Consider the following 20,934-nt stretch of genomic DNA (forward strand, 5'->3'; position numbering starts at 1 on the left):
TGGAAGCACCAGCTCCCCAGGCCGGGAGTGGCAGAGCCGGGATGCGGACCCGGCCTCCTGACTGGACCAGAGCTGCCGTCTCCCAGCCCCAGGGAGAGCGCTGTGTTGTCCAGGGCCCCCCAGGTCCTTGCACATCTGGAGAGGCCAACAGGTCTCTCCTGCTGCGGGCCAGGTCCTCCAGGCCTGTGGACGGTGGCGCGGCTGTTGTGTGGCCCCCAGTCTTCCTGGTGGCAGGCCCGGTTCTCAGCACCAGTGTGGTGTGGCTGGCTGGGCTGCAGGCCTCCCATCCTCACTGGTTAATACATGTTGAGAGGGTTGCTCAGCTTCATTTCAGTTTTGTCTGCGTGGAAGCTATTCTATGAATACTGGTCCACAAAGAGCCTCTTCCTGCTTTACGGGACTTGAGACCTCATCCCTCTAACACTGTGGAGTCATGTATTATGAAGACTCTGCCTGGTCATTGCATGTAGCAGGTGCTACCAGCCGCTTATCCCAGGAACCCAGACGTCAGGCCATGGGTGTGGTTCAACCTCTTCTCAGTGAAGCCCAGAGGGAGGCTGTCAGCCAGGCTCCCAAACGTTTCCTCCAACAAGAGCATCTTCCATGATTCTTTCTGGGCCCCCTCCTTTGAAACCAGACAACGATGCAGATCACTGCTAACCCGGACAGGCTTGGCATGTGCACGCGCTTGGTTCCCCCACACAGGTGATGTCCGCTCAGAGCGGAGCTGGATGTTTCCATGAGTCCAGGTGGACTCCTCGAGGACAGACAGTGTCAGGCGGCCAGTTTTGAGGAGTATTGACACCAGTTCATAGTCTCCATTCCTGCCTCTGTGACCCCCTCTACCCGCCACCTTCAGGCTATCGGACCAGCTGGCTCATTCAGCCCCTGCTTGCCTTGTTCTCCCAAGTCACTCAGTGGGCCAGGGTGGACCTCAGAGCCCCACCGTCTCTTTCACGGCCAAAGCCCCTGCCTGTTTCCTGCAGTTGTCTCTTCAGCAAAGCCTTCCTGTTGTCCAGACAATGCTGAGCTCAAGAACCTTCCATACCTCCTGCCTCCACCTCCCGACACCTGCTGTGTTGCAGTCCTTTGTGTTTGCTCACTCCTCTCCTCCGCCCCCTCCAACCTAAACCCTCTTCTTCAGTCATCTCAACAGGCCAGCGCCTGGGCAAGTCGAAGAAACATCAGAGGAGCAAGAACAGGCAATGGGTGAACTGCCTGGGGAAGAGCTTCTAGAACTTTCCTACAGGAAACATCTCTAGCCTATAGAAAACTACTCCCACCAGTACCCCCCTCCCCAGAGTTTGGAAGTGTGTAAGCAATTAGATGTCTTATAACTTATTTTGAATATCTAGGTGAGTTAGTTACTTACCACCAAGTAAATCGATGCTTCAGGAAGCACTCCCTGTCAGACCTGAAGATTCGGAGGCCTCGGCATATTGCAGGGAGCCCAGCAGTTCCCAGGTTGAGGGACCCAGGTGACCCTATAAAGCTCTTTAACTACTCCGTGCCAGGTGGGAACCTGCAAGGCATTAACTTGTGAGGGAGGCCCTCAGGGCGGCTGCCCCCCACATGCCTCCCAGTGCCACCAGGCGGGGACGTGTGCCCGAAGGTTCGCTGGGTCCTGTTGATAGTCCTCGCTTTAGAAATGAAATAAAGGGATGTGTGCCCGAAGGTTCGCTGGGTCCTGTTGATAGTCCTCGCTTTAGAAATGAAATAAAGCACAGGTGGGACTTTGAAGAGTGATCAGGAGACAGTTCTGCTCAGGAGAAGAGCAGTAAGCCTGTGAGCTGTTGAACGTCAGAGGGGGCTACCTGCGCACACCGTAAACATGGAGATGTCCATCTTTCTGGTGTGTGAGCCGAGCTGCACCCCTGGCATCTGCTGGAGCGGAAGGGTTGAGCTCTAGACCCAGCCTGTCACAGACACTGAAGAGGGCGTAGTTATTAAAAATACAGATTCCTTGGCCCTACCCTGGACTCACAAATCACCCCCTCCAGAGGGAGACCCCTGGGTCTGGAACCCCACAGGACCAGGTACCCCTGGAGTTCTTGACTGAAGGCCTCTGCCTACCTGCCCCCTCCAGGTGGCCTTCCTTGAGTTGGTGCTTCTGTGAATGGTAAATCTCTGTGCCCCTGAGTGGCCTTGGACGAGGCCCCAAAGCTCTCTGATCCCTGTCTCAGTTCCAAATGAGGGTTTACAGCTCAGCTTTCTGTGAAAGCCCACAACTATCATTTAATGAATTGTACTCATGTACCAGGCAGGTACCTGACAATGAGGTCTCGCGTAATAGTTACCAACCTGGCCAAGCAGCAGATGTCAGTGACCTCACCATAGAGAAAAGGAAACCAAGACTCAGAGAGGATGAGCTGGTGCCCAGGATCACGTGGCAGCAGGAATTTGAACCTGAGGCTTTTCTCTACGCCCCAGGAGGTTGCCTCATGATTTTCAAAGGACCTTCCAGGCCTGAGAGGTGGGATTTGACAGCAGTCCCTCAGTGTGGGTTTAACATATCCTGACCCCCCGGGTGAAGGAGGGGAACTTTCACAAGGACCCTCTGAGATCACAGGTCACACTGGAATTTTCTTGCCAGGTCTGACTTGTCCTCTGGGATTTAGGGACAGGGGAGGTACCAGGCCTTCCCCCACACTGGGATGTGGCCCTCAACTTCAGACCAGGCAGGAATCGGCTATGGCCCTGTCCTGGCTCGCAGTCTGGGGTTACACCTGACCAAGATTCGAGGGCTCCTGGAATATCGTCTGGAGGGACTGGGGTGGCATCTTGACAGAAGTAGCATTCAGCTGGGTAGAGAAGGAAAAGAAGGCAGCTCCGGGTGGCCTGAAAGGCAGGAGCACAGGCCCAGGGTGTGGAGGGCCTGTAGGGCTGGCGGCTGCAGCGGGCCTGAGGAGGCTGTGGCGGTCAGGCCACCCTCTCCGGGGAGGAGGCGGCACACGTTTTAGCAGGGAGTGGGGCCGGGCTGACAGCAGGCGGCAGGGCGCTGGGCAGAAAGTCAGGCCCAGATAGTGGGGGCGGGCGGGTGTGCTGGGTCCAGCCCTTCCCTGAAGGTCCCAACCCTGGGGCTGTCTGTAGCGCCTAATGAGGTCGGCCCTGCCTCTCAGTGACCAGCAGGGCCTCGGTTCCCTTTAGTGGGGTGGCCTGCAGTTGAGGGCCTGGTCCCAGCCTTCCTGAACTGAGCACTCCTGGGGTCTCAGGCCCAGGAAGAAAACCCGAGGAGAGTTCAAGGACAGGTAGGAGGTGATCCTGAGATGAAAGCAGAGGAAGGTCCCCTCACACTCCGCTTCCGTCAGCTCCAAGCCTTTGCCCAACAGTCGCTTCTTCCCATGTATCCTTTGCTTTCTTTCTCTGTCTAGTGGCAAAGCACGCTGAGCGCCAGCTGTGTGCAGCCCTGGGTCAGGGGCTGTGGGTGGGAGGGTGGAGAGAGGGGCAAGTCCAATGAGATTCCTGCCCTAGAGGGAAGATAACCCAGCACCTGGAACTCCAGCTGGAATAGGCCCTGAGACCCAAGCTGAGTGGGAGCCCCACTTCTTGCTGATGGGTTCGGAAACTCCCCAGAGCCAGGGCTGGCATACTCCTTGAGGATATGGGCTTCTAGTCTAGTCACGTCCTAACAACTTTGCTAAAGATGGCAAACTAAACAGGCACTAACTTTCTTCCCCTCTGAAACCCTGTGAAGACTACAGAAATTTTTTTTAAAGTATAGAATTCCCTGACTGTCCAGTGGTTAGAACTCTGCACGTCCACTGCTGGGGGCCCAGGTTCGATCCCTAGTTGGGGAACTAGGGATCTGCACCTGCAAGTTGCATGGTGCAGCCAAAAAAAAAAGCATAAAAAGAAAAAAGATAGCAATGTTTTGGGAATTCCCTGGTGGTCCAGTGCTTAGCGTGCCACACTTTCCCTCCTGAGGATCCAGGTTCAACCCCTAGTCTAGGAACTAAGACGTAGCAAGCTGAATGGCGTGGCGAAAGAAAAAAAAGGTGTAAGCCATGAGGATGGGGCAAGCAGGGCGGGAGACAAGCCAGTGCAGTTCTGAAGCTGGAAAGTAAACACAGAGTGGCGGCCACGTGCCGAGCGAGCAGGGTGGCAGCTGAGCCCCAGTGTGGTTTACCCCGTAGAACCACCAAGGGTTTCGCCTGATGGGACAGCCCCAGGTAGGGTAGCGGGAGGGGGCGAAGTAAAGAGTAGTCGGGCCCCCAAAAACTATCGCAGAACTGCTAGGTAGCCACCCCTCCCAACCCCAGCAGGAGAAGAGTCGTTCCCTGGCAACAGGGATCCCTGGCCTGGGGATAGGGGCGTCATACTGAAAATACAGAGCCAAGAGTTGGGGTCTTCTGAGTCCAGAGCCCCTGCCTTATCTCCTGTCCTGCTCCAAGCAGCAGCCAGGCCTTGACCCTCCAGGCAGGACATTGAAGGACCCTCTGGAGATTTGAATCCTCTAAGAACAGATTCCTAAAAATAGTGACATGGGGGGCATCCCCAGCAAGTACCTCCCAGACCCTACTTCAGCAGGTTCAAGGGTGTGTCCTAACACACCACAAGGAAGCTGTTGGCTCTTTGAAAATGTGTATCTAGGATTTTGGTACATAAGTAAGGTAAAAAAGACAAACAGATGCAGCTGTTACCAAGTGACCCAGGAATTCCATCCCAGGAAATGGAAACAGATGTCCACACAGAATTTATACACAAATGTTCACAGCAGCACAACTCATAACAGTCAAAAGGCGGAAACAACCCCAGCATTCCTCAGTGGGTGGGTGGATCAGCTCATGGTGGTCTGTGCATACAGTGGAATATTATTCAGCCATAAAAAGCAGTGAAGCAGTGATGTACTCTGTAAAATGGATGAGCCTTGATGACATTATGCCCAGTGAAAGAAGATAGACACGTAAGGCCATGTGTTGTCTAATTCCATTTATATGAAGTGTTGGGACTAGGCAAATCCATAGAGACATAAGACAGATCAGTGGTTGCCATGGCCCAGGGGGAGGAGAAAATGAGAGTGTATCCTTAGTGGATATGAGGTGTTTTTCTGGGGTGATGAAAAAGCCTGAAACTAGGGAGAGGTGGTAGTTTTCCAAGGTTGTGAACACACCATGTGCCACATAGAATTGTGCTCTTTAATGTGGTTGAGTGTATGTTCTGTGAACTTTCTCTCAATTAAAAATAAACAAGAGAGCCAGCCAAGGCTTCCAAGCTCCACACTCCTCCTCTAGACTCAGCAATCACCTGGATTAACCTGCCAGGGTTATGTTTTCAATAGACAGGAAGTTTGAATCACAAATGCCATGCTGGATTCCTTCAGAGTCACACTCAAAAAGTGAAAAGATACGAGTGAAACTGATAGGCACAGAGTAAAGGGACAAAGCAGGTGATTAAATAGTTAACCGCACCAGGGGATCCTAAGTAAAGAAAAAAGCGTGGGAGTCCTCCTTAAGCTGATGGTCACTCGAGAAAGCAGTTTTGCTTAACCACAAAACTGGGCAACAGGAGCACGATGCCCCCAAACAATAAAATAATGTTGGCGTGAGCCCCACATCCAGCCCGGTGAGCTCAGTAAGTTAACGATTCGTAGGATACACTCCTCTGTGTACCCTAAAAGCCAGAATATGCGGAGAGGGTGGCTTTATACTGAAACCTGAGATGACTTGCCATATTTTAGTGTGTGTGACCACCTTTCTGCTCATTTCTGTTGCGCTATGACAGTCCTGGCTTGGCCATGCAGGGACAAGAAAACTCCTCCTTCTGTGCAGGAGGAGCTGATGATGGAAGCTTGACATCTGCTCCAGAATGAGGAAGAAGGCGGTCCTCTCCTCCGCCCCACTTTTCCTTTGACTATAAAACTGTAGCCCATTAAGTTCTCAGGGCGGAGCACCCTCTTGCCTGCCCACTGGTAAGCCTCCAAAGCATCCCATTCTAATCAATCGCTTCTCATCTACCACTTTGCCTCTCACTGAATTCTTTCTGCGCCAAGACAGAAAGAACCGCGTTTCTTTAACCAGTATAGCCAAAATATTATCATTTCAACAGGTAATCAATGCAAAAATTACTAATGAGAGGGCTCTTTCACGGTAAATGTTTGAAACATGAGTGTCTTTATCTGCAGAGAGCATCTTGACGCAGGCTGTCCACATTCCTGCACTCACAGTCACTCATGCCGCGCGGTCACCCCAGTAGGACTGTGTAGCTCTAGCGAGTCTCAGCCTGGAGTCTTGGGACATAACCTGCAGAGTATGAGAGTTTAAAAATTCAGTGAGTTTTGGGTCTGTGAATTAAAAACAAATTGACTATAATCCTATTTAGGATCATCTGAATAATCGCTTAAAGATAAGTCCTAAATTAAACATAGAATTACCGTATGATCCAGCAATTCCATTTCTGGGTAAACACCCAAGAGAAGAGGAAGCAGAGACTTAAACAAATATTTATACACTGACATCCGTAGCCGCATTATTTACGATCGGGAAAAGGTGAAAGCAACCCATCGATGGATAAAACTCCCACCAACGGATGAATGGATGAGCAAAAATGTATTGTATCCACACAATGGGCTATTATTCGATTGTAAAAAGGAAAGAAATTCTGATACAGGCTACAACGTGTGAACCGTAAGGACATTATATTAAAGAGAAATTAGCCAGTCACAAAAACACAAATACTGTGTGACTCACTCATACGCCACACTTAGAGAAGTCAAATTCAGGGAGACAGAAAGCAGGAGGGTGGGTGCTGGAGGCTAGGGTAGGGGCAGCTGGGGGGCTAGGGGAGGGGGAGCTGGGGAGTTAGTGTTCAGTAGGGACAGAGGTTCAGTTTGGGAGGATGAAAAAGTTCAGGCTGCGGATAGTGGTGGTAGTTGTACAACAGAGTGAGTATACTTAATGCCATTGGATAATACACTTTAAAATGGTTAAAATGGTAACTTTCATGTTATGTATATTTTATCACAGTTAACAATATAATATGTCCTGCCACTCAATGTGTTTTGGTTTGTGTTGACCAGGGCAGTCGCAAATTTACAGTCACTGGTGTTAATGAGCAAAGATGGGGGAAACTTCGTGCCTGGTGAGGACTGGGTGCCCAGAATGGCCACGTGCTATTCAGGCACTGACTCTTCAGGGTCTCTCTAGGCTGGTGAGGGGTGACGCAGGGGGCAGGAAGTTCCCCCGCACTGTGGCCAAGTACCTCAGCCCCAGAGAACCAGTTCCTCTTTGAGTCCCCTGGACTGCAGACATCTGTGGTGAGAGCTTGCAAGGTCCCTTTCAGTTTGTATTTTGGTTGGTTCTGTAGGGGGGCAGGCGTGTGTATCCTGGGTCTTGAAAGGGGAGTTTGAGGAGTAGGTGATGGGAACAGGGAGGGGCCCATCTCAGGGGGAGGCACCAGCCCAGAGGGTGTCAGGGCTTCCAAACAAAGTCGGGGGTGAGCGTCCAAGGGATCAGCCTTCCCCACCAGACCCTCCAGGACTCACTCCTCCCCCCAACCCCAGACATTGCCTAGTCCTTTTGGTCTCACCTCCTCTCTCAGCCCCCAGCTCACCTGGCCCAGCCACCCTCACCTCTTCCCCGCATCACTATCCCGGCCGGTTAGGGATGTACTAGGCCTGGCAGGTGTTCACTCATTCACTCGGAAAACATGCACTGATTAGCCTAGCGCTGATTAGGTACCAGGCAGAAGCCCTGCCTCGTGGGGGACGGAGGACCAACAAGGAAATGTAAGCGTATCATATGACGGAGCTGGGAGAAAAACAAAGGGAATAGGGGGAGGGGTCTCCTGAAAACTTCCCTAGGTCCTCAGGTGGGTCGGTGGCTCCAGGCCCCGCGGGGAGGCCGGCCATGAGGCAGAGACCCACCCCCACCCCCCACCCACTGGCTCCTGGAGGGATCTGATCACCGAGGCTGGCAGCCCTATTGAAAGCTCCAGCCACAGTGGTGAGAAAGCCAACGCGGTGTGGCCTCAGGACAGAGGGCTTCCCAGGGGGCTAAAGAATCTGCCTGCAATGCGGGGAACCTGGGTTTGATCCCTGGGTCGGGAAGATACCTTGGAGAAGGGAATGGCAACCCACTCCAGTATTCTTGCCTGGAGAATCCCAGGCACAGAAGGGCCTGGAGGGCTATAGTCCAGGGGGTCGCAAAGAATCAGACGCAACTGAGTGCCTAACACTTTCAAGGACAGGGGGAATCTCAGGAAAGTGACACATCCAAGGCCACACGCTTAGAGGGTGTGCTCTTGCCACTGGGCCCAGGCCGGACCCCTCTTGGCCATCACATGACTTGGTGTGGCTGCCTGACCTTGGGCAAGTCAAGGTCCAGGTTCTGAGCCTGAGATTCCCCAACTGTAGGATGGCCCCGGGGTTGGTAGGCAGAATCGCTGCAGGGACCCGGCAAGGTCTGAATCTTCCAGGGAGGCTGGTGGGGTACAGCCTAGGGAGGGATGAGTGACTGTCATCCCAGCCCGATTTAGAAGCAGCTCCTCTCCCGGCTCTGGAGCTGGAGAAGTCGAAGTCTCACCGTTGTTTGCAAACACAAACGTAGGACGTCTGTCCTGCTCCCTGCTCCCATCAGATTTCGCTGTGGGAGAAGTCCAGGGAACAGATGCCCCCACCTGCAGCCTCAGGGTCTGCCATGTGACCATCAGTGCCTCCTCCTGCCCCCAGATCCTGAGAGGCCTGGGAAATGGAGGCAAACAGCTGGGAAGGCTGGAGGCTGGCTCGGCAATGCTGGCCCTGGGCCTTCCAAGCCTCTCCCAGCCTCGGTTTCCACATCTGTAAAGTGAAGCTGGTCCCTCCCCAGGTGACAGGAAGAACAGATCCTGATAAGTAAACCATCCTCTGCCATTGTCTTGCGGGGGGGGCGGAGTGGTGGTCCCCAGAAATGGGGTGTGGGGGGAATCCCAGTCCATGAGGCCACCCCAGTCCTCCTTTTGGCCTCAGAGGAACCATTTCCCCTGGGCTGCCGAGAGTTCGACCGGGAAGCTAAGGACTGGGTGCAATTCCAGGCCTGGCTCCGTCTCTTTCCCGCTGTGTGATGTGGGCAGGTCACTCCCCAATCTCTGGGCCTCTGTTTTCTCTCTGGGGGCTGGTCTTGAAGGTAGCATGGGGCAGCCCTCTAAGCACCGGCCCCAGGACCTGGCTGCTTTGCACACCCTCTGCACTCCTGCCCAGGGCGAATAACGAGGTCTGCTTCAGTGCCCCTGGCACCCGCCCAGTCTCCTTCCTGCACAGGGATGACCCACAACTAAAATGGCGGGAGTGTGGGGACATGGCGAGACCGTGGGGGGTGAGCCGTGCACCTGTCCAGGCCCACAGGAAGGAGCGGTGGGGGATGGGGAGGGCAAAGCTGGGCATGAGGGTCAGTGTGGCCACCCCCAAATAGGGGACAGGTACATACAGACAGATGGCCCCACAGTGGCCTCGGCACCCTCAGCCCCAAGTAGACAAAGACGCATCTCTTTCTCAAGGTTCCCCCTACACAAACCCCTCCTGTGCAGAAATGTGGTCTGACAGTCCCACCGGGGCGGGCTGAGCACCCTGTTTCTGGCAGTTTCTCAGACAGGAGACCCTGTAAAGAGCTGGTGGGTGAGGGGAGGAAAGCCTGGCACTAGGGGAGCACGTGGGCTGGGCACTGCCCTTTTGCTGTGTGTCCTGTGGACTCAAAGTCCCCTACCCAGGGCCCTTTCCGCTTAGCCCTCCATAGCTGGCCTCACCCAAGGGACCCTGGGCGGCAGGGGTCTGGTGGGATGAGCAGAGGGGTGGCGGCGGACGGCCTTCTGCTGACCCTGAGGAGCCTGGGCAGGGACCAGCGGCTCATCTCCATTTCTCCCAGACAGGAAAGGACTTGGGGGTGGGGACAGAGGACAGGCAGAGGGCCACAGGCCTAGGTGGAGTCAGGGAGTCACCTTGCCTTTCGGCCTCACTCTCTCCTTTTCTCACCTGGGGCTCCATCGTACGCCTCACAGGATGGTTGGATGCTCCCAAGGAATGGTGTACCTATGCAGACGTGGTGCCTAGTTGGTCCCTGAAGCCATAGCCTTGGAGAGCGTCCTGGTGTCTCCAGGTCCCTGGAGACTTTGGCCAGCTTGAGAGAGTTGCCTGATTCAGTCCTGGAGACCTTTTTAATTCAAAAGACCCTGGGGACTTCCCTGGTGGTCCAGCGGCTAGGACTCCATGTTCCCAGTGCCAGGGGCCCTGGGTTCAATTCCTGGTTGGGGAACTAGACCCCACACGCCCCAAGTAAAGATGCTGGGTGTCGCAAGGAAGATCAAAGATCCCACCTGGTATAGTTAAGACCTGGTGCAGCCAAATAAATACAAATAAATATTTTTTAAAAAGACCCAAACTCCAGAAGTCTGGTGACTTCCTGAGATGGAGGAAGAAAATGACCCTCTATACCCTCCGCTCCAGACTCCTCAGCAGGTTGGGTGGAAGCAGCAGTGCCCACCACACTGCTGCCAGAAAGAGATGGGGAGGGACCATCGTCCTGCGTGGCAGGGCTGTTAGCCCAGGGAGCCCCACCCCCACCCTGGGAAGCAGGAGTAGACGAGACTCCACAGCTCATGTTTCTCCAACACAACCTCTGGGCCAGCCTCACTCTGCCTCCTCACTCTAGGCCACATGGTGCTACTGTTATCCTTGCTGGGGAGGAACCAAGACCCAGAGAGGTGTTGTTAACTGGCTCAGGCCACCAGAGGAAGCAGGACTTGAACCCAGTGGGATTGACATGTTGCTGAGATCTTGAGATTTCAGGCCCTTAAGATTGATGACTAGAAGTGTATTGGCTGTCTACTGCTGCATAACAAACATGCCCCAAACCTAAGTGTCTCAAAGCAACCACCAGCATGGATCTGCTCACTACTCTGCAGTTTGGCATGTCCAGGTATGGACCACTTGGCTCTGCTGTGGCAGCCTGACCGGCCTCCCTCACATGTCTGGTGCTCTAGGGCTTCTCAAAGCAGAGTAGCCTCTCTCTAGGAAGGGAATCCAATTTCCTTACATGGCTTCCGGCTCCCAAGCTGAGAAAATGGGTGCTTCAGGGCCTCTGGAGGCCTAGGCCTGGAATTTTATCCCATTAGTCACAGCAAGTGGTACACAGGCCACCCAAATTCCAGGGTAGAGGAGAGGGTGGGTCTCACAGCCAAGTTACAGGGTTGGGAGCAACTGCTGGCAGCCATCTTGGCGGACTTGCTTCCATCCAAAGGACTTGGCCTGAAGGCTACTGCTGCCGGCTGACAGGCTCCTGTGTGGAAGAGGGTGGGAGACAGGATGGAGAGCCATGAGTATGAGGACAGGGGAGAGCCAGGAAGCTGGAGGCTCAGCAGGGGGAGACAAGAAGGACAGGCTGGCCCTGGCCAGGTGCAAGCGGACCAAATACCCCTGAGCCCTCTCTCTCCAGGCTTCTGGGTCTTTCCCCCACTGCGCCCCGATGGCCCTGCCCCTGAGGAGAGAGGCTGATGAGCCCCAGTGGGGAATGAAGCCAGGCCTGCTCGTCCTGTGGGTGACAACACTCTGCACCCTGCCTCGGCCCTGCGGGGGGTGTCCTTGCTGTCAGGGAGCAATGCTGTGGCCCTGCCTGCCACTTGCCACCCACCCCGCCCTGCCCCTGGGCCTCCCTGATTCTGAGAAACTTTCTTCCAGGAGCTCCACCTCAGCCCACCCCAGCCTCACAGGTTCTGAGGAAGTGCTGTCCCCAGACAGTGACTGTGCAAATCCTTCCCCAACCACCAGCCCCCCGAGGACCTCAGGAAGCACACAGCGGCCGTGGATTCAGTCCTGGCTCTGATGCTCATTAGGTCTAGGATCTTGGGAAAGTTACCTCTCTGTGCCTCAGTTTCCTTATCTGAAAAATGGGGAGAAGAGAGGACAAAACATAACCAGGCCCTGTTCTCAGCACTTTACATCAAGCAGCTCATTTAACCCTCCCAGTGACTCTATGTGGGCTGAGGGCAGGGCACTCTGTTATTAGTCTCACTTTACAGATAAGGAGATGAAAGCCCAGAGAGGTCAAGCAACTAGCATGGGGTCACACAGTCATCATTCTGGAGTCTACGCTTCATCACTGCTGCAGTGTCTGCTCCCCATCTCCTAATCCTTTTTCTTTTTTTATTATGGAAAAATATACATAGCAAGTCAAGGCTGTGGTTTTTTCAGTAGTCATGTGTGGATGTGAGAGTTGGACTATAAAGAAAGCTGAGCGCTGAAGAATTGATGCTTTTGAACTATGTTGTTGGATAAGACTCTTGAGAGTCCCTTGGACTGCAAGGAGATCCAACCAGTCCATCCTAAAGGAAATCAGTCCTGAGTGTTCATTGGAAGGACTGATGTTGAAGCTGAAACTCCAATACTTTGGCCACCTGATGCAAAGAACTGACTCACTGGAAAAGACCCTGATGCTGGGAAAGATTAAAGGCAGGAGGAGAAGGGGACGACAGAGGATGAGATGGTTGGATGGCATCACCGACTCAATGGACATGAGTTTGAGTAAACTCTGGGAGTCGGTGATGGACAGGGAGGCCTGACGTGCTGCAGTCCATGGGGTCGCAAAGAGCTGGACACGACTGAGTGAATGGAACTGATACATAACAAAACTTACCATTTTAGCCATCTTCAAAAATTATTTATTTTGGCTGTGCGGGGTCTTTTCTGCTGAGCGGACTCTCTCTGGTTACGCAGGGGGGCTGCTCTCTAGCTGCTGCGCTCTGGCTCGCGGTTGCCGTGCCTTCTCCTGCTGCGGCGCATGGGCTCTGGATCTCAGCGGCTGCTGTGCATGCGCTGAGCTGCTCTGCCGCACGTGAAGCCTTCCCGGACCAGACATAGGACCCGTGTCCGCTGCACTGGCAGCAGATTCTTAACCACTGGCGCACCAGAGAAGTCCATACTCACTATTTTAAGTTGCATAATCCGGCGGCATTGTTGTACAACCATCACCACCATCCATCTCCAGGACGTTTTCCTTCTTCCCAAACTGAAACTACCCACTAAACAGTAACTGCCCATTTCCTGGCAACTGCCATCCTGTGTCTATGAATTTGGCTCCTCACAGAACTACAATCATATGCTCTTTGTCCTTTTGGGACTGGTTCATTTCACTTAAATGACTCAATGCACATGAGTTTGGGCAAACTCCGGGAAATGGTGAAGGACAGGGAAGCCTGGCGTGCTGCCGTCCATGGGGTCGCAAAGAGTCCGACACGCCTGAGCGACTGAACAACAGCAACATTTCACTTAAAATGCCTTCAAGTTTCACTCATATTGTAGAATCTGCCAGAGCTTTTTTCCATTTTTTGGCTTTGGAATCTTAGTTCCCCAACCAGAGATGGAACTCGGGCCCTCAGCAGTGAAAGTGGAGTCCTAACCACTGGACCGCCAAGGAATTCTCTAAGAATTTCCTTCTTTTTCAAGGCTGAATAATATTCCATGGCATACTTTCACCATGTTTTTGCTTATCCATTTATTCCTCAATGGACGCCTGAATTGCTTCTACATTTGGCTATTGTGATTAAAGAGGCTGTGAACATGGACGCACAACGATCTGTTCAAGTCCCAGCTTTCCGCGCTTTGGGGTACGTACCCAGAGGAAAAATTGCTGGGTCATAGGGTAATTCTCTGTGTAATTTTTTGAGGAGCTGTTGTGCTGTTTTCCATGCCAGCTGCACCATTTTACATTCCCACCAGTAAGGCACAAGGGTTTCTGATTCCTCTTTGCAATCGTTCAAGCCCAGGGAACGCTGGCAGCCCCACTGGGCGCTGGGTAGGGCTGGGTGAGATGCTGGCAGAGATTGTCCAGCAGCTCCTGAGTGAGGAATGTGTGGGGTGGGGCAGTGATGCCGGCCCTTTGGGCAGGCACCGGGGGAGCCTGTCCTGCCGGCATCCTCACCCATGGAAGCCAAGCCCTGGGTTCAGTCCTCTGGCTCTGACCTTTCCTGACCCCGCTCTGCCAGGCCACCTTAGACCAGGGCAAAGGGCATGAGAGGGGCCAGCATGGGGGACCCTGGCAGGCTTAAAGCCATGGCACAGTCGAACCCTGGGGCAGAAGGGTCCCTGTTCAGCAGGCCCTCACCCTGCCCTGCCACACCCCTCATTCTGCCATCACCCCTCCCTGGCCTCAGTCACCTCTTCTGCTTTGTAGGGGCAAGCATGAACCGACTTGTGACCCAGGAGATGCCAGGCTCCCTTTAGGAATTCCCAAGGCCAAGCCCCTCAACTGGGCAGGTGAGTCAAGGCGGGGTGGGTGTTCTAGAACCCTGGCTCCAGGCTCCTACCCTGGCTCTCTCCACACCCTGCCCAGGCTGCTAGCATCTTCCAAGAGGGGTGAGGCCATCAGGTCCTTGAAAGTCTGAACTCATTGAAGGCTCTGGTCCCAGGCTGAGGGTGGGTGCTCTGCCCTCCAGAGAAGATGTCAGAAACAGAGCCTCTTCGGGTCCTCTTCCTGTCTCCTCACTGGTGTAATGGGGTTAGACTGGGACTCAGTAGCCTTTAAAGGCCCTCCCATCTAGAAGATTCCATGACCCTAAACCTTCAGAAGAGGAGGAGAAGTCACTGAGGAGGGTGGCTGCAGTTTCTGGACCACATGCATGCTAAGTCGCTTCAGTCATGTCTGACTCTTTGAGACCCTATAGACTGTAGCCCACCAGGCTCCTCTGTCCATGGGATTCTCCAGGCAAGAATACTGGAGTGGGTTGCTATGCTCTCCTCCAGGTGATCTTCCCCACCCAGGGATCGAAACCGCAACTCTTGCGGCTCCTGCTTTGCAGGTGGATTCTCTACTGCTGAGTCACAGGGAAGCCCTTCTGGACAGTAACCATCTGCAAACAGGAATAATGGCACTAGCTGCATTTTCTAAGCATTTTGACATGTATAAACTCATTCCATCCTTACAACAACCCTATGCAGACATATGAGTCTTATTCCTATTTTACAAAAGAGGAAACTTAACTGCAGGTAGCAGCTAGCAGGAAGTGTATAAGAGAGGCCAGAAACCTGACCGCAAAAACAGGCCACACAGAGCTCAGGGTTGGCCTGTCAGGGGAGGGAGAGGCCCTCGGGCTGTACTAGTCAGGTCGTGTCTGGGGAAAGGCAGGGGCAAGTGGGAGAAAGGCCGGGATGGAAAGTTCTGACAACCCTGCATTGGAGGAGCCACTAAAGATCCTGGGAGAAGTGGTGCAAGGACTCCAACCAGTTTCTGAAGGATGGTGGTGCCAGTGAAGAAGCTGACAGGCTTGGACCAACTCCAGGCAGTGGGATCTAGGATTTCTAGTAGCTGAAGCTGTCCCACTGAAAAGAGCTGTCAAGGGAGACAGGAGCAGCACATCATAGGAGGCGTGTAAGCAGAGCCACGTGGGACAGAGGTCAGAGGAGATGATCTTGAGCGTGAGGCTCAGTCGAGCCACATCTAGGCAGCCCTGGCAGCCTCACAGTGCACATGGCCTCAAGGTTAGCAGCTGAACCCTTTGGGGCTGGCTCAGGTCCCCAGGTGGAGTGCCAGCCCCGCCCGGGGCCTTTTCTGTGGCCAACCCACAGACATATTTCTGGGTGAATTTTTCTGTTCTTCCACTCCCACCCAGCAGCCCGGCTCCAGCTGGACAGCCCAGGCTCCCCGCAGCACCCACACTATTTACATTTTTGGTCATCAAAAGGACCAGAAACCTTGCTGACCCAAAGGACCTCTGAGACCCTCAAGGACCACCTGTGGGCCCAGGGCGTACAGGCTCAGACAGGGAAACCAGTCTGGACATCCTGAGGTTGCCTTCCAGGTTGGGGAGAGGTGACCAAGGGGGTGTGGGCCAGGTGGTGGCTCAGCAGCTGTGAGGAACCTCGCTGATGGCCCAGGAGCGGAAGCTGCCGGCGGTGGACAGGCCGTGAGTCAGCAAGGTGGGCTGGTGGCTCCACCTCTGTTTCTGGAGTTTCGAGGCACCCTACTTCGAGGGTAGGTGCGGGGGCCGCGGATGGGAGCAGCGGCCACAGGCTGGAGGGGCCTCCAGGTGGGCCCAGCCCAGTCCTGGCCTCCCGGCTGAGAATGGAAGGCATGTTGTCATGTGAGTTTGTGGCAAGCGCCCAGTAGGGTTTTGAGGGTTGCAGGGTGTGTGTCCTCTGTGAGTGTACAAGGGGTATGTCCGTGGGTCTCTGTGTCCAAGGCTGAGTGTGTATGTGTAAGTGGCCCTGAATGGGAAGTCTCCTGGTGGGCATGACCTGCTCCAAGCAGGTGCCAGGCATAAGCACGCAGGTGTGGTTGTGTACCTCTCTCTGCTGGTAGGACCACTGATGTGACCCAGAGCCATGCCCTCGGGGACCCAGCCCGGGGCCTCCCTCCAGCAGGCCACCCTCCTGGGCTGCCATCTGCCACAGGGGGTGTCCCTAGCTCAGCCGGTGACTTAGCCCAGTGTTCAGCATCTCTGGTGTCTTTGGAGCTTGTGGAGACCCTCGGGTTGACTCATTCCTGCCTGTCCCCTGCACGCTTTCTGGCTCTAACTAGTCCCTTCCCTGTCCAGCCTTATATTGGATGCCCATCTCCAAATCTGCCCCAGCCTTCGAGGCCTGGCTGAGATGCTGCCTCTACCTTCCCAGCCCCTGGGGGCCTGGGGCTGTCTCCTGTTGTGTTTCGGTCTTGTCCTCGGCACCCCACTGGCCCAGCTTCTCCTGGGGGCAGGGATGAGTCTGACTGCTCTAGCCCAGGGCCTGACGTACAGTAGGTGCTCAATCTGTGAAGAGATGTAACCCTGCCCTCCCCCTGCCCCACGTGCTCGCCTTCCTCTCTGGATGGGGTCAGCTGTGAGGATGAGAGGACTCGGGGAGGGACCCAGGCCCTGGTTACTGGAGCCCTGCCCCTGGGCTTGCGACCTGGCTCTGCTCTCAGCTGTCGGGGGGGCTCTGTCAATCAGTTTCCTCGATGGGGGATCCAGTGTGCAAGGCTTGGGGGCCTCCAGGGAAGGCAAACGTGGTGGAGAGGGAACGGGCTCCCGCGTTTCTAGGCGAGGTTGCCAGGGTCCAGCTAAGTGTGCGGTTCATGGCACAAGACGTGACTGGGCTGCTGGGTCGTGTTGGTTTACAACCACACAGCAGCCTTGGCCCCAGTGGGGGGATTCTTCCAGTCCAGAGGTCTTCCCTTACCCGGAAGGGTGGCACTTCTCTCTCTAGGCTCCCAGCAGTCTTCAAGCCCCACACAAAATACACTTGCAGATGACGCATGCATGAATGCTCAGTCATGTCCTACTCTTTTCTGACCCCGTGGACTGTAGCCCTCCAGGCTCCTCTGTCCATAGGATTTTCCAGGCAAGAATACTGGAGTGGGTTGTCATTTCCTCCCCAGGGGATCTTCCCCACCCAGGGATCAAACCCGTGTCTCTGTGTCTCCTGCTTTGTAGGCACGTTCTTTACTAGTGGCGCCACCTGGGAAATTTCAGGGGTGACCCTCAAACACACACGGTGGGGGGCGGAAGGGAGGCTTCCTTCCTATGAACAGAGATTACCAAGCCGCTGCTGTGTGCCAGGCTTGTGGGTACTGAAGAACCAATAGCGGGGTCAGGACAAGTATCACTGCGCTGCTAAGGGTTATGCCTAGTGGGGGAGACAAGCAAAAGGACAGGACACAGGAAATTACCTAGCATGGTGAAGGTGAAAAGTTCTAAGAAAAAAGAAGAGAAGGCAGAGTGATCAGGGAGCCTGCACCTAAACAGGGTGCTTGGGGAGCCCTGAGTCTGCACCGAGACTGGGAGGAGGAGCCATGTGGTATCTGGGGAAGAGCATCCGGAGGAGAGAACTCCGGAGGAGAGAACAGCCCCCCCCAAGCAGGCAGATGCGCTCAAGGAGCATGGAGGGGATGGGGCGGGGGGCAGCAGGCGGGCCCTTGCGGCTCCTGAAGGGCTCTGGCCTCATGCTGGGTGAGATGGGAGCCACCGCAGGATTTGAGCAGTGGATCTGCCTTGTTGCTTTCTAGAAACACACTGACTGCTCTATAGGGTGGAGCAGACACACCAGGGGCAAAGCTATGGCAAGCATGCCAGTGAAGGACTTCCTTGGTGGTCTCGCGGTTTAGACGCTGTGCTTTCACTTCAGGGGTGCACAGGGTCGATCCCTGGTCGGGGATCTAGGAGCAGCCAAAAATAAATAAAGCAACAACGGCTATTTAAAACAAAAAGGAATGCAGGTGAGAGCCTGGCACATAGCAGCGGCTTGGAAATCTCTATTCATAGGAAGAGAGGACTGGGGAGCCCACAGGACCCTCTGCTGTGGGAAGAGCATGGGAGAATTGGGGGAGGGGCCTCTGAAGGGCCAGGGGAGCCCAGGAGCCCCTCAGCTGGTCCCCAATCCTTTGAGGACTCAGTAATACCCATGGGCCCGCTTCCACAAAAGCACACAGGTGTGCATGCACACGTCCACAAGCCACATGTGCTCATACACATTCACACGCGCAAGCACAAAATCACATCCTCATGCGGGTATACTCACACCCATGTTTACCCACATATGTGCACACTCACAAACACACACCATGCCACAGGAAATTTTAGGAGATTCCTGGACCCCCTGACCTCCCAGGTAATGGACTCCTGTCCAATCTATCCCCTCCGCTTGACAAGTATGGAAACTGAGGTTTGCAGAGAGAAAGGGGACTTATCCAAAGTCACCCAGGCAAAGAGGGTCTGACCAGCAGCATTTGGCCCAGACAAGACTAGACTCCCTGCCTTGGGGCTCTCTGTCCCCCTGTACTGAGCAGGGTGACCCATCTCATTTTTATGCCTTAAGAGCTCACCAGGATGCACGGTGATGACCCAGAGAGATGTTATGGGGAGGGAGGTGGGAGGGGGGTTCATGTTTGGGAACGCATGTATACCCGTGGTGGATTCATGTCAATGTATGGCAAAACCAATACAGTATTGTAAATTAAAATAAAGTTAAACAAACAAACAAACAAACAAAAAGAAAGAGCTCACCAGGAGGCCAGTCATGGAGGTCAGAATATCAGACAGGAAGTGTTGAGGGGCCTAAGAGGGCCCTGGACACTAGTAGTGGGCCATGAAGGTGAACTTCAGGAGGGGAAAGTCAGAGAAGATTCCACAGAGAGGAGGCATTTGTAACCTCACCCTGGAGGACTGGATGGGTGGAATAAATACTTAGAGATGAGGCTGGAGAGGGCATTGCAGGCAGAGTCTGGTAGCACCAGAGGCCTTGAGGTGGAAACTCTCCAAATCAGACATGAGCAAGGCCTCTGGGAACCAGAGTGGCTTTCAGGGTTAGGGGTTACGTGGGTTGGGTCTTGAAGGACGAGTAGGAGTTTTTTCAGAAAAGCTTTCTGGGCAGGACTATTATATGTCAAGGCGCAGAGACAAGGAAGGCTGGAGAAACTGCAAGCATTTCAGAGAGCTGCTTGCTGTGTGCTTGGGAGATGGGCTCAGTAATGAATGAATGAATGAATGGGGTGCATGTAGGGGAGGGTAGGAGAGCCAGTCTGGTGACTTCATGTGGCAGGTGATGAGGAAGGAAGGGGACTAACATCCTGCTGCTGCTGCCAACCCACAGGCTCTCAGGCGGCCACCTCATGCCCATTACACAGATGAATAAGCTGAAGCTTCTTTTTTCTTTGGCTGCACCACTGTGAGGCTTGCAGGCTCGGTCCCAACCACCGGACAGCCAGGGAATTCCCTAAGCCATAGCTCTGAGCCAGCTCACACTGCCTGTGGCATCACAAGGCTCCTGGCCCCTGAGGAGCCTTGGCAAGGCAGGTGTTCGGGCCTCATCACGGCTCAGGGGACTTCTCACCTGGAGACCTAGGGCCAAGTGAAGGAGGCGGGGAATATGGCTCCCACCGGTCAGGCAGCAGCTGCCAAAAGGGATAACAGACCTAGCAATTGTTCCCAGAGCCAAACAGGCCCCAGGTGAAAGGGGACAGCAGATCTGTAAGGCGACACCTGTCTTGGGGTAGATAATCTTGTACCTGGACCTCTCTCAGCCCCAGGCTCCCACAGCCTCCTTGTCAGGTGGCCTGGCCCCATGGGAAGGGTGGGGAGGGAGGAGCACTTCCCAAGCCTCTGCCTCTCCCACACCCCCTTGGATGGTGTGGAGACAGGAGAGGAAGTAAGCAAGTGGGAGAGAGAGGATGGAACTGTCCCGGTTCCACTGATATCAACGTGATGACTGGGCAGCGATCATTCCCATTTTCTGGATGAGGAAATGGAGGCTAAGTGCAGCGACATGAGTATAACAGGTAGAGAAGCTGACTAGAGCCCAGGTCTCTTTTATTTATTTATTTGGCTGCACTAGGTCTTAGTTGCAGCATGTGGGATCTTTGATATTCATTGCAGCATGCGTGATCTTTTTTAAAAACTATTTTTTATTTGTTTTTGGTTGTGCTTGGTCTTCGTTGCTGCATGTGGGCTTTCTCTAACTGTGGCAAGCCGGGGCTACTCTGGGTTGTGCGGGCTTCTCATTGTGGTGGCATGTCTTGTTTCGGATCACGCTTTGGTGGTTCTGGCTCCCAGGCTCTAGAGCACAGGAACAGTAGTTGTGGTCCGTGGGCTTAGCTGCTCCACGGCATGTGGGAATCCTCCTGCACCAGGGATTGAACCTGTGTCTCCTGCACTGGCAGGCAGATTCTTTACCACTGAGACATCAGGGAAGCCCCTTTGAGTGGCCTTATGAAGGAAACTTCCTTATTCCCATTTTACAGATGAGGAAACTGAGGTTTAAGTCATTGACACAAAAACTCAGACTGAAGCCGGATGTCTCTGGTTCCGGAACCCAGTTACCAACATGCAGTGACCTGCCCACACCCTTATCTCTCATTCAGCCCCACAGGGAGGGCCTGGGGGCTCAGTGATAGACGACCACATCTATTTTGCACATCGTTGGGAAAAAAAAAAACAAAAAGGAGTCAAGCTACAAGTGTGATGAATTAGTTTTTAGGTCACAGCAAAATGGCTTCACATCAAATGAGC

The sequence above is a fragment of the Capra hircus genome, chromosome 5 (assembly GCF_001704415.2).
Source record: "Capra hircus breed San Clemente chromosome 5, ASM170441v1, whole genome shotgun sequence".
Taxonomy (NCBI): Eukaryota; Metazoa; Chordata; class Mammalia; order Artiodactyla; family Bovidae; genus Capra; species Capra hircus.